The sequence below is a fragment of the Pelodiscus sinensis genome, chromosome 15 (assembly GCF_052426305.1).
Source record: "Pelodiscus sinensis isolate ZL-2025 chromosome 15, ASM5242630v1, whole genome shotgun sequence".
NCBI lineage: Eukaryota > Metazoa > Chordata > Testudines > Trionychidae > Pelodiscus > Pelodiscus sinensis.
Window position 1 is genome coordinate 41,545,779 of NC_143066.1, and position 12,200 is coordinate 41,557,978.

Genomic DNA, 12,200 nt, shown 5'->3' on the forward strand with positions numbered 1-12,200 from the left:
AAAGGAAGTTTTACTTCACTCAGAGCACAGTCAACCTGTGGAACTCCTTGCCAGAGGATGTGGTGAAGGCTAAAACTTGAACAGGGTTAAAAAAAGAGCTAGATTGATTCATGGAGGTTAGGTCCATCAATGGCTATTAGCCAGGCTGGGTAGGAATGGTGTTCCTAGCCTCTGTTTGTCTGTAAATGGGTGACAGGAGAGGGAACACGTAAGGATTCCCTCCTTCTGGGGCACCTGGCATTGGCCACTGTCGGCAGACAGGACACTGGGCTGGATGGACCTTTGGTCTGACCCCGTCTGGCCATTCTGATGTTCTTATAAATATTTACACAGCCCTCCTGCTAATTTATGCTTTCTAGTTCCATGGAAGTCACAGTCTGTTGGGCCGTGTATTCAGTGCATGTAGTTACTGCTGGTACTTCTGACTGGCAAGCTTCCCTTGTGTGACGGCGCAGAGGGCTTGGGGTTTTTGTGGGGTTTTTACCAAGAAATTTTAAATTTCTGGGAAAACGCCCTTGAACTCTAGGGCAAGGCTGCGGTCTGGCTGTGGCATTTCTGGCTACGGGAACTGGCCACCATGTAGAGACCCAGCAATGTTTTAGCAGGCAGTGGCTGGTAATGTCATAGAACGCCAGGCTCTGGGTCCCAGCGCAGTTGTGGATCTCAGCAGGGAGGCCAAGCATGGAGGCCGCGCAGGCAGCAAGGAAGTGGCGTGGCTGTTTTTAAACAGCCCGGGGTTGAAAGTTGCCGTGTGGCAGGCGTGCCCTGAGGGAGTGGCTTTCCGCGCCGCTGCAGTCTGCCAGATTGGCTGGGAGAAACGGACACTGTGGGGAGCTGTAAGCTGCAGGCGTCTCTGGGAGAACGACATTCCATGACGAGCATGAGGAATTACGAATTAATTTGTCAAAGGCTGTTAACAAATGGTCAGTAATTAAGAAGGCAAGCGGCAAATGGTGTGTTTGCTCAGCCAGGCACCCCTGGGGGTTAGCTGTGGGATTAGGGGCTTGAGACCCGCTGAGACCTTCCTGTCTGCTGCCCAAGCCCTAGCATGGGCTGGGGAGGCCGGGAGGGGAGGCCGGGGTACCCCACGCAGCATGGCAAAGGGGAGAGGTACGAGATGGATGAGGAATTGGAGAGTCCCATTTTCCCAGGGGTTGCTTTTTCGCTGTTGTTATTTCAGCTGCTTTGCCGTGGCCCCTGCTCTGCAGGGTTCTAACCGGCTCCTGGAGATCTGCTGGAAAAGGCGTCTTGACAAACTGGGTCTGCTCCTGGCCGAGTTTTCTCTCTAAGCGCAGAACACTGGCCGTGTGGCCTGTGAAGTAACAGGCGGGTACACAAGGGCTGTGGAGAGCGAGGGCAGGCCGGGGTCCAGCGTGCCAGGGAGTGAAGCGACTGTCCCGGGTGCCGAATGGCGTGGAGCTGTGGCACTTTTATACCAGGAGTGTGGCTGTCCTGGGCCTTGCGCTGATCTGACACCAGGGGAGGAATTAACCAGGCAACAGCTGGATTCTCCATCACGGGCCATTTTCACACCTGCGTTGGGGGATTTCGGAAAGCTCGGCTCTAGATATCGTCAGGGGCCATTCTCTGGCTGCGCTCTGCTGGCGTCCGACTGAAGCCAGCGTAACACAGTGAAGGATCAGGCCGTAATGGCTGATACGTTGATCACCAGTCTTGCGGTTTCTCTGCTCAAGGAATGGGATTGTTGCCTTTGAAAATGGAGGGGCGATGCTACAGACGCGTCTCTCCGTGGCCTGAGGGGCGTTGGTGCAGCCCTCCGTGCTGACGATACTGCTCACCACTGCGTGGTCCTAAACTCTCCCAGCGAAGGTCACCCAGAAGAGGTGGCAGGTCAGCCCCACCTCCTAGCTAAGACCGTGCTCAAACCCTGGTGGTGTGGGCATGGGTCCAGGGCTCGTGCCAAGATTCCTGCGCCTGCCAGCAGCTACTGCCGCTCTTGGTTGCAAGCGTGCAGCGCACCTGACATGGCAGTGACCCTCCGGCCAGTCACTGTACCGTGCCAGGACCGAGAGGGAGGTGACGGATCTTTGCTGCTGTCTCTGGGGTCCCTCGCGAGTGGAGACTTTCCAGTCTTGCCGTTTGTTCAGCATCTGTGGGGGGTGCCAGAGAGAGGCTGAGCCTCCCCGATATGCGAGGGGTCCTGGTGCTGTCTCTTTCCACGCGCCTGTCAGCAGAGGGGTTTCCTGCTGTCTGCACGAATGGGGGACCTGTGGGGGAGCTGTGCCCAGACTGTCCCGGTCACATGGAAATGACAGTGGTTGGCTGGAGTTGTGAGCTCTGCTTCCATTGAGAGTAATGGGGGACGTGGCCTCAGGATCCGACAGGAAACCTCACAGCTCCTGGACATACAGCCCAGCAGCAGGGCTGCAGAGACCTTCCTTCCTGTGCAGCTGCCGGCCGGCCGCCTCTCTCTGTCCTGCCGCCGGGAGCCACGTGCTGGCCTGAGGCTGCACTCTCCCTGGGCTTCTACTGACGGCCACCCAGGGCCTGCGCTCGGGGCTGCAGCCAGCAGCCTTCCCAGAGTGCCAGGCCCCTCAGAGCCCCTCTGCCAGGGCCACGCTGTGCTTGGCCGCCAGTTCCTTCCTGGGGCTAAGCACCCTGCTTGCTCTTCCCCATCTTCGAGGGGCCATGGCCCAGCAGTCTTGGAGGCTGCCCATTTCTCGGCATCACAGCAGCGGTATCCAGTGGGGGGGGGATCGGCTGACAGCAGCGGGGTTGACAGCCACGGTGGGATGGGGCAAGGCGTAGGGGCACCAGTCCACGCCCTCAGAAGGGGTCTGGGATTCCCTTCAGCTCAGGTGGGGCTGAAACCTGGCCACTGAGGGGTTGTGCTGAGCCAGGGCCTGCTCCCCCCAGCGCCCTCCGTGGATGTGCTGGCCTGGCCCGCCAGCACTTGGAGCAGGGCAGAGGACGTGGTTAAGCGCTAGCAGCTGCTTGGAGCCTCGTCTCCACCCGTGCTCCCAGTTTATCCCCCCGGCTTCTCCGCAGGTGCAGCCGTGGGCCAAGAGCCCTGACCGTTCCCAATTCACCATGATGGCCTGAGCCCCCACAAAGTCCCCGGGGACCAACCACGGGCAGAGGAGCCTGGGCAGGAGGTGGGTGGGTGGCTTGGCACTCCTGGAAGGGGGTCAGCCAGCCCTCAGCGCTGCCCAGGCGGCGGTGCCACCCCCCAGACTTCAGTGCTGCCTGGAGCGTGCCGTGTGGCGCTCCAGCAACGATTCGAAGGGCCCGGGGCTCCAGGTGCTGTCACGGCCGCCAGAGCAGCAGCCTGTCCCCCTCTGCCCTAAGCAGGCACCCCCGGGGATTTCACCAGGCTGAGAGCAGCGGGAGCTGAGCCAGAGGAGACCCATTCGGCGCAGAGAGCTGCTGAGCAATGGCCTGGTTTCTGGGGAGCGCAGCCCATTTGCCATGCTCCCTGCAGACACCGGTGGTCACAAGAGGGAGCCCAGGGCAGTTCTGTACCTTGCGTCCCCTCGCCTGCATCGGGGCGTCGGGCAGCACAGCTTCCAGGGCGGGGCAGCTGTCTGGCACGGCACGTGAATCCGCCTCGCTGGTCCTTAACCCCAGAGCTGTTTGCCCAGCCCAGCCGTCGGCCTCAGACAGGGTGCAGGCCGGTGCGGGCAATAGGGCGCCTGTCACTGTAGCACCCATTCAAATCCAGGCCTGTGGGTGGAAAACGGTTGCCACCTGATGGAGCCATGTGCGGTGTATTTGGCGTGACTTGTGTGAGGCCCCAGTGAGCCAGGGCTCCCCTCACAAAGGGCACTTGCCTCGCCTGGAGCCTGAACTCCCCCACTCACAACTGGAGGGCACCGTGGGGCTAACACCAGGACTCTCACCAGCCCCCCACCTGGGGGAATCTGCAGCTGCACCCGCGCTGAATGTGCCCGAACAGCATTTTGGCTGTTGGAGAAGAGGAGCAACTTTTTGGTGCTAACCCACTAGATGCCGGCGCGTCAAAGGGAAATGCCCCGTTCTGTTTGGGGGTGTGTGCTGGCCCCTCCTGGCCTCGTGCAATCCCAGCTCCCGCAGGATTCGCGCTCATCTCCGTGCACTGGGCCAGGTTCTGATCTCTGTTTGGGGGTGTGTGCTGGCCCCTCCTGGCCTCGTGCAATCCCAGCTCCCGCAGGATTCGTGCTCATCTCTGTGCACTGGGCCAGGTTCTGATCTCTGTTTGGGGGGGGGGTGTGCTGGCCCCGCCTGGCCTCGTGCAATCCCAGCTCCCGCAGGATTCGCGCTCATCTCCGTGCACTGGGCCAGGTTCTGATCTCTGTTTGGGGGGGGTGTGCTGGCCCCGCCTGGCCTCGTGCAATCCCAGCTCCCGCAGGATTCGTGCTCATCTCTGTGCACTGGGCCAGGTTCTGATCTCTGTTTGGGGGGGTGAGCTGGCCCCGCCTGGCCTCGTGCAATCCCAGCTCCCGCAGGATTCGCGCTCATCTCCGTGCACTGGGCCAGGTTCTGATCTCTGTTTGGGGGGGTGAGCTGGCCCCTCCTGGCCTCGTGCAATCCCAGCTCCCGCAGGATTCGCGCTCATCTCCGTGCACTGGGCCAGGTTCTGATCTCTGTTTGGGGGGGTGTGCTGGCCCCGCCTGGCCTCGTGCAGGCCCAGCTCCCGCAGGATGCGCGCTCATCTCAGTGCACTGGGCCAGGTTCTGATCTCTGTTTGGGGGGGTGTGCTGGCCCCGCCTGGCCTCGTGCAGGCCCAGCTCCCGCAGGATTCGTGCTCATCTCTGTGCACTGGGCCAGGTTCTGATCTCTGTTTGGGGGGGTGAGCTGGCCCCGCCTGGCCTCGTGCAATCCCAGCTCCCGCAGGATTCGTGCTCATCTCTGTGCACTGGGCCAGGTTCTGATCTCTGTTTGGGGGGGTGAGCTGGCCCCGCCTGGCCTCGTGCAATCCCAGCTCCCGCAGGATTCGCGCTCATCTCCGTGCACTGGGCCAGGTTCTGATCTCTGTTTGGGGGGGTGAGCTGGCCCCTCCTGGCCTCGTGCAATCCCAGCTCCCGCAGGATTCGCGCTCATCTCAGTGCACTGGGCCAGGTTCTGATCTCTGTTTGGGGGGGTGTGCTGGCCCCGCCTGGCCTCGTGCAGGCCCAGCTCCCGCAGGATGCGCGCTCATCTCAGTGCACTGGGCCAGGTTCTGATCTCTGTCCTTCCCGGGCTTCATCCCAGTGCGAGGGATGGTAGAATCTTGCCCAATATCCGCCAACATTTTCCATCTCCCCCGCTCCTTTTTGATCGCTTGGGATTCGCTATTGGGCGCTGCACACAAAGCAGCAAACCCCAGTCTCGATTTAATAAGTATCTGAAAATGTCATAAGAGACGTGATAATAAAACATCAGATGCAAGAAAATGACTAGCCAAAAGGCATTTTAAAAAGCGCGGAGCGTAAATGCACTAGATTAAGACACTAATTTCTGTCCCTTGTATGTTCTCCATCTTTCCCGTGTCTTGACAGACAGAAATAAATGCCTGTCTTTCTCCAAAGCACTCTGCCTCCTCGCTGTATTGTAACCACAGGGTGCCCAGAGCGGTAACAGCCCATTTATTTTCCAGATTTGATGCTTTATCACTTTCAAAGGAGAGGCTCAGCTAGTTCATCATGCATTTCAATTGTGAGCACTTACACTCGCAGGCAGCTCGAGATTCTAATGGTCAGACCTAAATTTGATTTTCGACAATCCGAAGCATCGCTGCAAATGGAAGACCTGCAATCTGTGCTTTTGTTTACACCATGTAAGAAAAGCACAAAACCAGAGTGGCTAGAGGACGCCCTGAGAAATGAGAGACTTCCTTTGTAACCGGCTCAATGCAAACCTCTCGGCTGGTCTCTTTGTGCTGCGAATGTGGCTGTGTACCAAATAGAATCCCAGCACCTCCCCAAGCACAACACACGGTGCAATAAAGACAGAGGCCGGAGCAGCGTCTTAAGTAATGGATGTGTTAATGGCTTAATAGGCTGATCACCTCCTAAATAATTTTCTCAGTTCTAGAGCAATTGACCCTGGTCACCGTGGCAATAAAGGACTGTCCCCTGGGTTCTTGTTCAGAGGTTCAGGACGTCCTTCCAAAGGAAGCCGTAAGTGGCTTTTAACAATATCTATTTGATATTGTTACAGTCTAGTACTCTGCTCATCCAGCAGGCAGTGCAAATACCATCCGTTCAGGTCCAGGGATATTTCAATTTAAAAACCAGAAACAAAGCGGAGCCATGGAACTGAATTTTGTCAGATTCACTCTGTGTGCTGTCCTGTGCCAGCGCTGCCTCTTGGCATGGCGGACATGTCGCTTTGCTGTGTAAACACACACCAGATCCCTTTGTTTTGCCACGCGGGAGCCGGGAGAGAGGTGGCAGGGAGCCAGCCGGGGCTGGCAGGGAAAGTGTTGCATGTGGGGGCCATCCTGCTAGACCCTGGAACGGTCCCTGGTGTGCAGAATTAATCGCCAGTCCTAGATCCGGAGCCCAAAGAGGGGCCCTTCTCGCTGCCATGAAAACGCGAGCCGAAGCTGTTTGGCAGCCCAGCCCAGCTCTGCCCAGGCTGCCAGCCGGAGGGGATGCTTATGGGACAGAGTCAGAGCCCGTAAAGGCTTAGCTCTGAATCAGACTTGTCCAGTTCCTGCTTATTCAGGGGGTCGCTTGTACTCCTTAGCCAGCAGCTCCTTCCTGGTGACATTTGCTAAAAAATGTGCCAGGGCTCTTGTGTGTCCCGAGAGTGTTGCCTCTAGGGCCCAGGTGCCTGGCACGGCTCCGATTGCTGCCGACGTCCTGGCTGTCACTCGGCAAGGGCCAGCCGGCTGTTGTATTTTAATTGTCGCTACCTGTGCTTGGAGTTCTCAGGGCCCATCCTGCGTTCCGAGTGCTTGGCCAGATGGGCCAGGTCCCCAGGAGTGTCAATCTGCACACCCAGTGCCAGAGATCAGACGGTTTAAACGAGGGATGTCGACGACTAGTCGAGAATACGATTAACCGATAAGCGTATCGGCGGCCGGATCAGAGGCAGCAAGGGGGTGGGGAAGCAGGAGCCGGTGCTGGTTCTCTCATTGGCTCTGCAGTGTCTCCTCCCCCCCCTGCGCTGCTGCCTCTGTCAAAGGCAGCAGCGGAGAGGTGGGGGCACAGGAGGCTGCCGTGGGCCTGAGCTCCCCATGGACAGAGGCTGCTGCAGGCAGAGGCTGGTCCCTGGCAGCATCCCCTGTCCGCAGAGGGTCCGAGCTGTCTGCAGACAGGGGCTGCTGCCTCTGGCTCACAGTATCAGAGGCAGCCGCCCAAGGTGGAAGGCAGCCAGTCTAAGCGGGAGCTGGTTTTTAAACTGGCTCCCCTTGTGAACTGGCTCCTGCCTGGCACCCCGCGCTGCTGCCTCTGGTGGCAGGGGGCTCCCCGGGAGTGGGGCTGGAGCGCACTGGCTGACAGCCCCACCCCCGGGGACCATCGAATAGTCAAGTAACCGGGGAGAATTCAAGCTGTTACTCGACGGTCCGATGATCTGATATCTCACATCCCTAGTTTAAACCAGCTGGCGACCTGACCCATCTATTTGAAACCCCTGAACTCAGCACATCGTGTTGGTTTGAATGTAACAAACCCCGTGACCCCTCCTCTAACAGGTGCATGTTGCTTTTCACCCTGTGTGACGTAGTGGGGGGCTGTCTGCCCTGGGACCAGGGGTCCCCTGCGCTGGGCTGTGCAATTCCCACTGACATGTGGATTGGCCCAGACACCTAGCCCCAGCCTGAGCAGATGACAAGGCGCTTCCCAGGGGGAGAGACAAAGGGAGGGAGGGGGAGACGAACACCAGGTTTCGGGGGAAGTGTCAGTTGCTGGCTAGGAACCATGAAGGAAACAGCCTAAGCTGAGGGTCTAGGGAGGGCGATGGACCCCATAACCCAGGGGGTCTGAGGCATCCTGGCCCTACTCCTGTAGCCACATCCCGTCTGTGCTGGGCTGTATCCCAGAAAAGCATTAAACCCCCCGTTCTACTGGCTGGCGGAGCCTGTTCTTGCTGCTACGGGGCTGCAGGATCGGGGGACCCCGACTCGCCGTCACACCCTTGTTGTGTTAAGAGCAGTGTGCCCTGTCAGCTGAGCGCTTGGGCAGCCACCCGGGAGAGATTCACATGCTGTCCAGCTGATTAGCAGAGTGTTTCTGCTGGTGGTGCCCATCTGCACTTGCCTTGGTGCAAATAACAAAATGTATTCTGCACATGGGTGAAAGAAATTAGAGGGGATACTCCTTGAGAGATTTGTCTTCCCCAGCGTTTTGATCTCCACCCTATAAGCCTGTGTTGTCATCTTTTTCTGGCTCCCAGTAAGAAGGAAACCAAACATCTGCATCATTTATCAAATAAAACCAATGCCCCTATCATCTCCTCCCCCTAAGCTTGGATGGAATCCACCCAAGTCAGTTGCTTGGAGCAAGAGCTTAGAGCATTTTGGAGGGCAGCAAGATGTCAGGCCCCTGCTGCAGCCACGGCTCCCCTTCCCTCCGGTTCCGCAACGGCCACAGGCTGCTGGGAAAACCCTCCTCGGATGTTCAGCCTTTTGTTGCCTGCGCAGAGTGAAGGGGGCGGCGGTGACTGAGGCGGGCAGGCAGAGTTATAGCTGCGGTGATCATGGCTGTGAACCACAGCGCTATGCTGCTTCATGATGCCTTTTTAATACCATAGAAAACACGGGCCAGCCTCAGCCTGGGCTGCTTTTGTGTGTCTCGCATTGCTGTTAGACATCTCACTGGGACTGCCTGGCTGCAAGGCTGAGTCGCACAGCTACTGCACGCGCGTGAGCGAACGAGGGCTGGGCCGTGCAAAGTGTGCGCCGGAGCGCGGCTCCAGTGCTTAAGCAGAAACGTGCTCTCTGGAAAATACCATCAGGGTTAAACGTCCCATTGTTCCCGGCAAGCTCCACACGATGGAGCCTGAGGCTGAATTGTTTTGTTCCATTAAAAGTGGCAGGCCTGCTGCTGTCTGCACCGCTGCTAGTCGTTAATACTGGAGAGCATTTGTCACACCCTCGCCCCCAGCTTGCCTAGACAGCGAAGGCATGTCTGCAGGTGCTGAGATGCACGACTGACAGCTGCCTGTTTCCCTGTTACCCTAATGGAGATGAGCCGGGGGGGCTCAAGGCATCCGCACTGCCTGGGGACCAGGAATACGCCGCCCTGGGTGCAAGGCCCCTTGAACGCTCTGCTTCCAGGCCTGCCTGGGTAGCTGCTGTGGGGTGCTACTGGAACCGCTCCTTCGGAGGCCTTGCCCTGGATTTCTAGTGCCGGCAGAGGAGCGTGCGAAATGAGGTTTCCAGAGAAGTCCGGTCCAGAATGGTAGACGCTGGCCGATGGAAATGGCCTCTCTTCTGGGAGCAAGTTTCCAGCACAGAATAAAGGGAGAAAAGCAGCGCTGGCCTTACTGGCCATTCGTGTGCCTACCGCGGTGCCCCAGGGCGGCAACAGAACGATGCTAATAAAAAGCGGTGGTGTGCAAGCCGGCTGCATGTACAGTACAGGACTGTACTGCAGTGCAGTGTCTGGCAGCCCCGCAAGAGTCCCCGCTCGCTCAGCAGAGCCCTGGCATGCTCTGACATTGTATTAACTGAGCACAGAATCCTAGAACCCTCAACCTGGAAGGGGCCTCGAGAGTCCTCAAGTCCAGTCCCCTGCCCTCCCGGCAGGACCCAGCACCGTCAGACCCTCCCCGCCAGCACTGAGGGAAGATGCCAGGGAGCTGCCTGAGCTGTGCGTTACTCTTCCTGGGGCTTGCCTCTGGCCCTGCTCCCCTGGCAGTCCAGCAGTAGGGAGTCTGCGAGCCATCAGGGCAGGATGCCAGCTGTTAGGGCAGTAACATACAGCCAGGGTTTGGAGGGCAGGTGCATGCATTTGCAATTGCCCTAGTATGGGAGCAGTGGATACAACACAGACCAGGAAGGCCCAGGAAAAGAGACTCGGGTCAGCTGATGGCAGGGCTGAAGGGCCGAGGAGCTGAGATGAAAGCAGTCTGGTCCTCAGCGTAGCTAAAGGGCTGCAGAGCATTGGATGGGTGCAGATCCCAGCCAGGGGTGGAGGGAGTAGCCTGGAGCACAGGGGCAAATGAAGGGTGCCCAGAGAGGAGCTTCGCCCATGCTGAATGGCGGAAGAAGTGACTGCAGGAGCCTCTTGGAGCCCTGGCAACGGCGAGGCCTTGCAGGAGCCCAGGCAGGCAGGGTGGTGGGCAGAGGAAGCCTGGCTCCAGGCCTCCTTACTTCTGAGCCTGGCACTGTGAGGAAGGGCTGAGCCGCGGAAGTGCGTGGTGAACCCCTCCCCTGTGGCCGCCGCAGCCTGTATGGCCTGGCCGTGGAGAGGGGAGATTGGCCCGTCTGGCAGGGCCAGCGCCTGCCTTTGCCCGAAACCCCCTTGTTGCCAGCACCCCAGGAGCCTGGGCGATGGCAGAGCCCGACTTGGACCTAGCAGCTCTCAGGGGACGTTCTTGGAGAGAGTTCCTGGCTCGCTGACCCTGCCAGCAGCACCAGCAGAGCCGGAACGGCCTGCGGGAGTAGGATGGAGCCAGGGGAAGCAAAATGAGCGTCACTCCGGGGCCGCGTTCCTGAGGGCCTGTCCTGCCTGATGCTCTTGCTCGAGGGAGGGGCCTCCTTGTTCTCCCACGCCACAGTGGGAAACAATTTGTCACCAGGCGCAGCAGCGCTAAGAATCACGGGATACGTCCTGACACTTCACAAGGCTGCATGCAGCACCGTGTGGAAACACACTTAGGCCTGGCTCCAGTCCAGAGGCACATAGCGAGGCTGGGTTAGCCCAGCGGCCAGGCCTGGGTTAGCTCTTGGCCTACCCTGGGCAGCACCTTAGTTCTTCAAGTAGTGCCCCAGGGCCGTTCCCCGCTGGCTGGGTGGGAGCTCAAGACAGGTTAGTCACTTATGCAGAGAGGCCCTAAATTGACTGTTGCCGCTGTTAACCCTCGGGCAGGAGGTGCTGTGCACGGGGTGTGTGAGGTTTTTATCAGGGCAGGGGGCTGGCGTGAGGGGCACCAGGGAGGGGTGTCTGAGAGAGGCCGTATCTCCTATCGCCCTCTGCGCTGGCTATCGGCAAGGCTCGCTATTTGTGCTCACAAGCGGCTGTGGGCTGGTGACGTGCGTGAGCCGGCAGCCCTGCTCTGTGCCGTGGGGAGAGGTGGCAAGGAGGTAGCAGCGGGTGTGAGCAAGGTCCCTGAGCCAGGAGCACTTGGCAGCATGCCGAGATTCCCAAGGTGTTTTTCCTGCCACACTCCAGTCTCAGTTTGGTTGTGTTGGTGCTTTACTCCCAGCTTGCGGCGCGCCCACCTCCGGGGGGGCGGCTGGGTTCTGTGCCGACCAGAAACATGCAGCTTGTGTGGCACCCCCTCATCCCCTTTCCCTTCCCCCTTCGCCCCTCACGGAGGGAGTGCTGTGGCTGGCAGGTGGAAGCTGTGAGCTTCTAATCAGGGTTTGAAATCTAGAAGCTTCTGCTCATTGGTTGAGCCCTAATCGGGGAGGGGCTATCAGGCAGTCCAGGGCTTTATAAAGGAGTGAGTCAGCGACCAGGGAGCTTGTGATCAGGGGCTAACAGCGAGTCTGGAGAGGGAGTTGGGAAGGAGAGTGAGAAGGGGGTGCGATACATTCGCCATTCTTTAAAATCTTTTCAGTTCACTTCTGCCCTTCAAGGACGCATTTAATAACAGCTGAGGAATCTCTCAGAAGGAAGGCAGGTATGGATGGTGATAGCTCTGCTGTTGTTACCTGCACAGCATGTGCCATGTTTGTCTTCCTCCCAGAAGACAGAAGGGGTTTCATCTGCACTAAGTGCAAGCTTGTCGCCATTTTGGAAGTATCGACCCTATGTTCTATCAGAGAGGATGAAGACTTCCTCGATAGAAGGCAGCATTTAATCCTGTAGCCACAGCAGGCTGAAGAGCCAGTCAGGGCACTACAGGATAAGGAAGAGAACTGGCAGCATGTAACCTCTAGAAGGAGAAGGTGGCCAACTCAGGTATCCCCCATCCCTGTAGAGGTAAGTAACCGCTATCAGGCTCTCTCCACAGGCACTGTGGTGGAGAATGCTTTGGCAGGGACCTCTCAGGGAAGAAATCAGAAGGGAATACCATCTACTAGAAGGCATGGGATGCGTAGTCCTAGGGATGGGGGTTCCATGACGGGTGGTGGTGGTCGGGGACTCCCTCCTAAGAGGGAC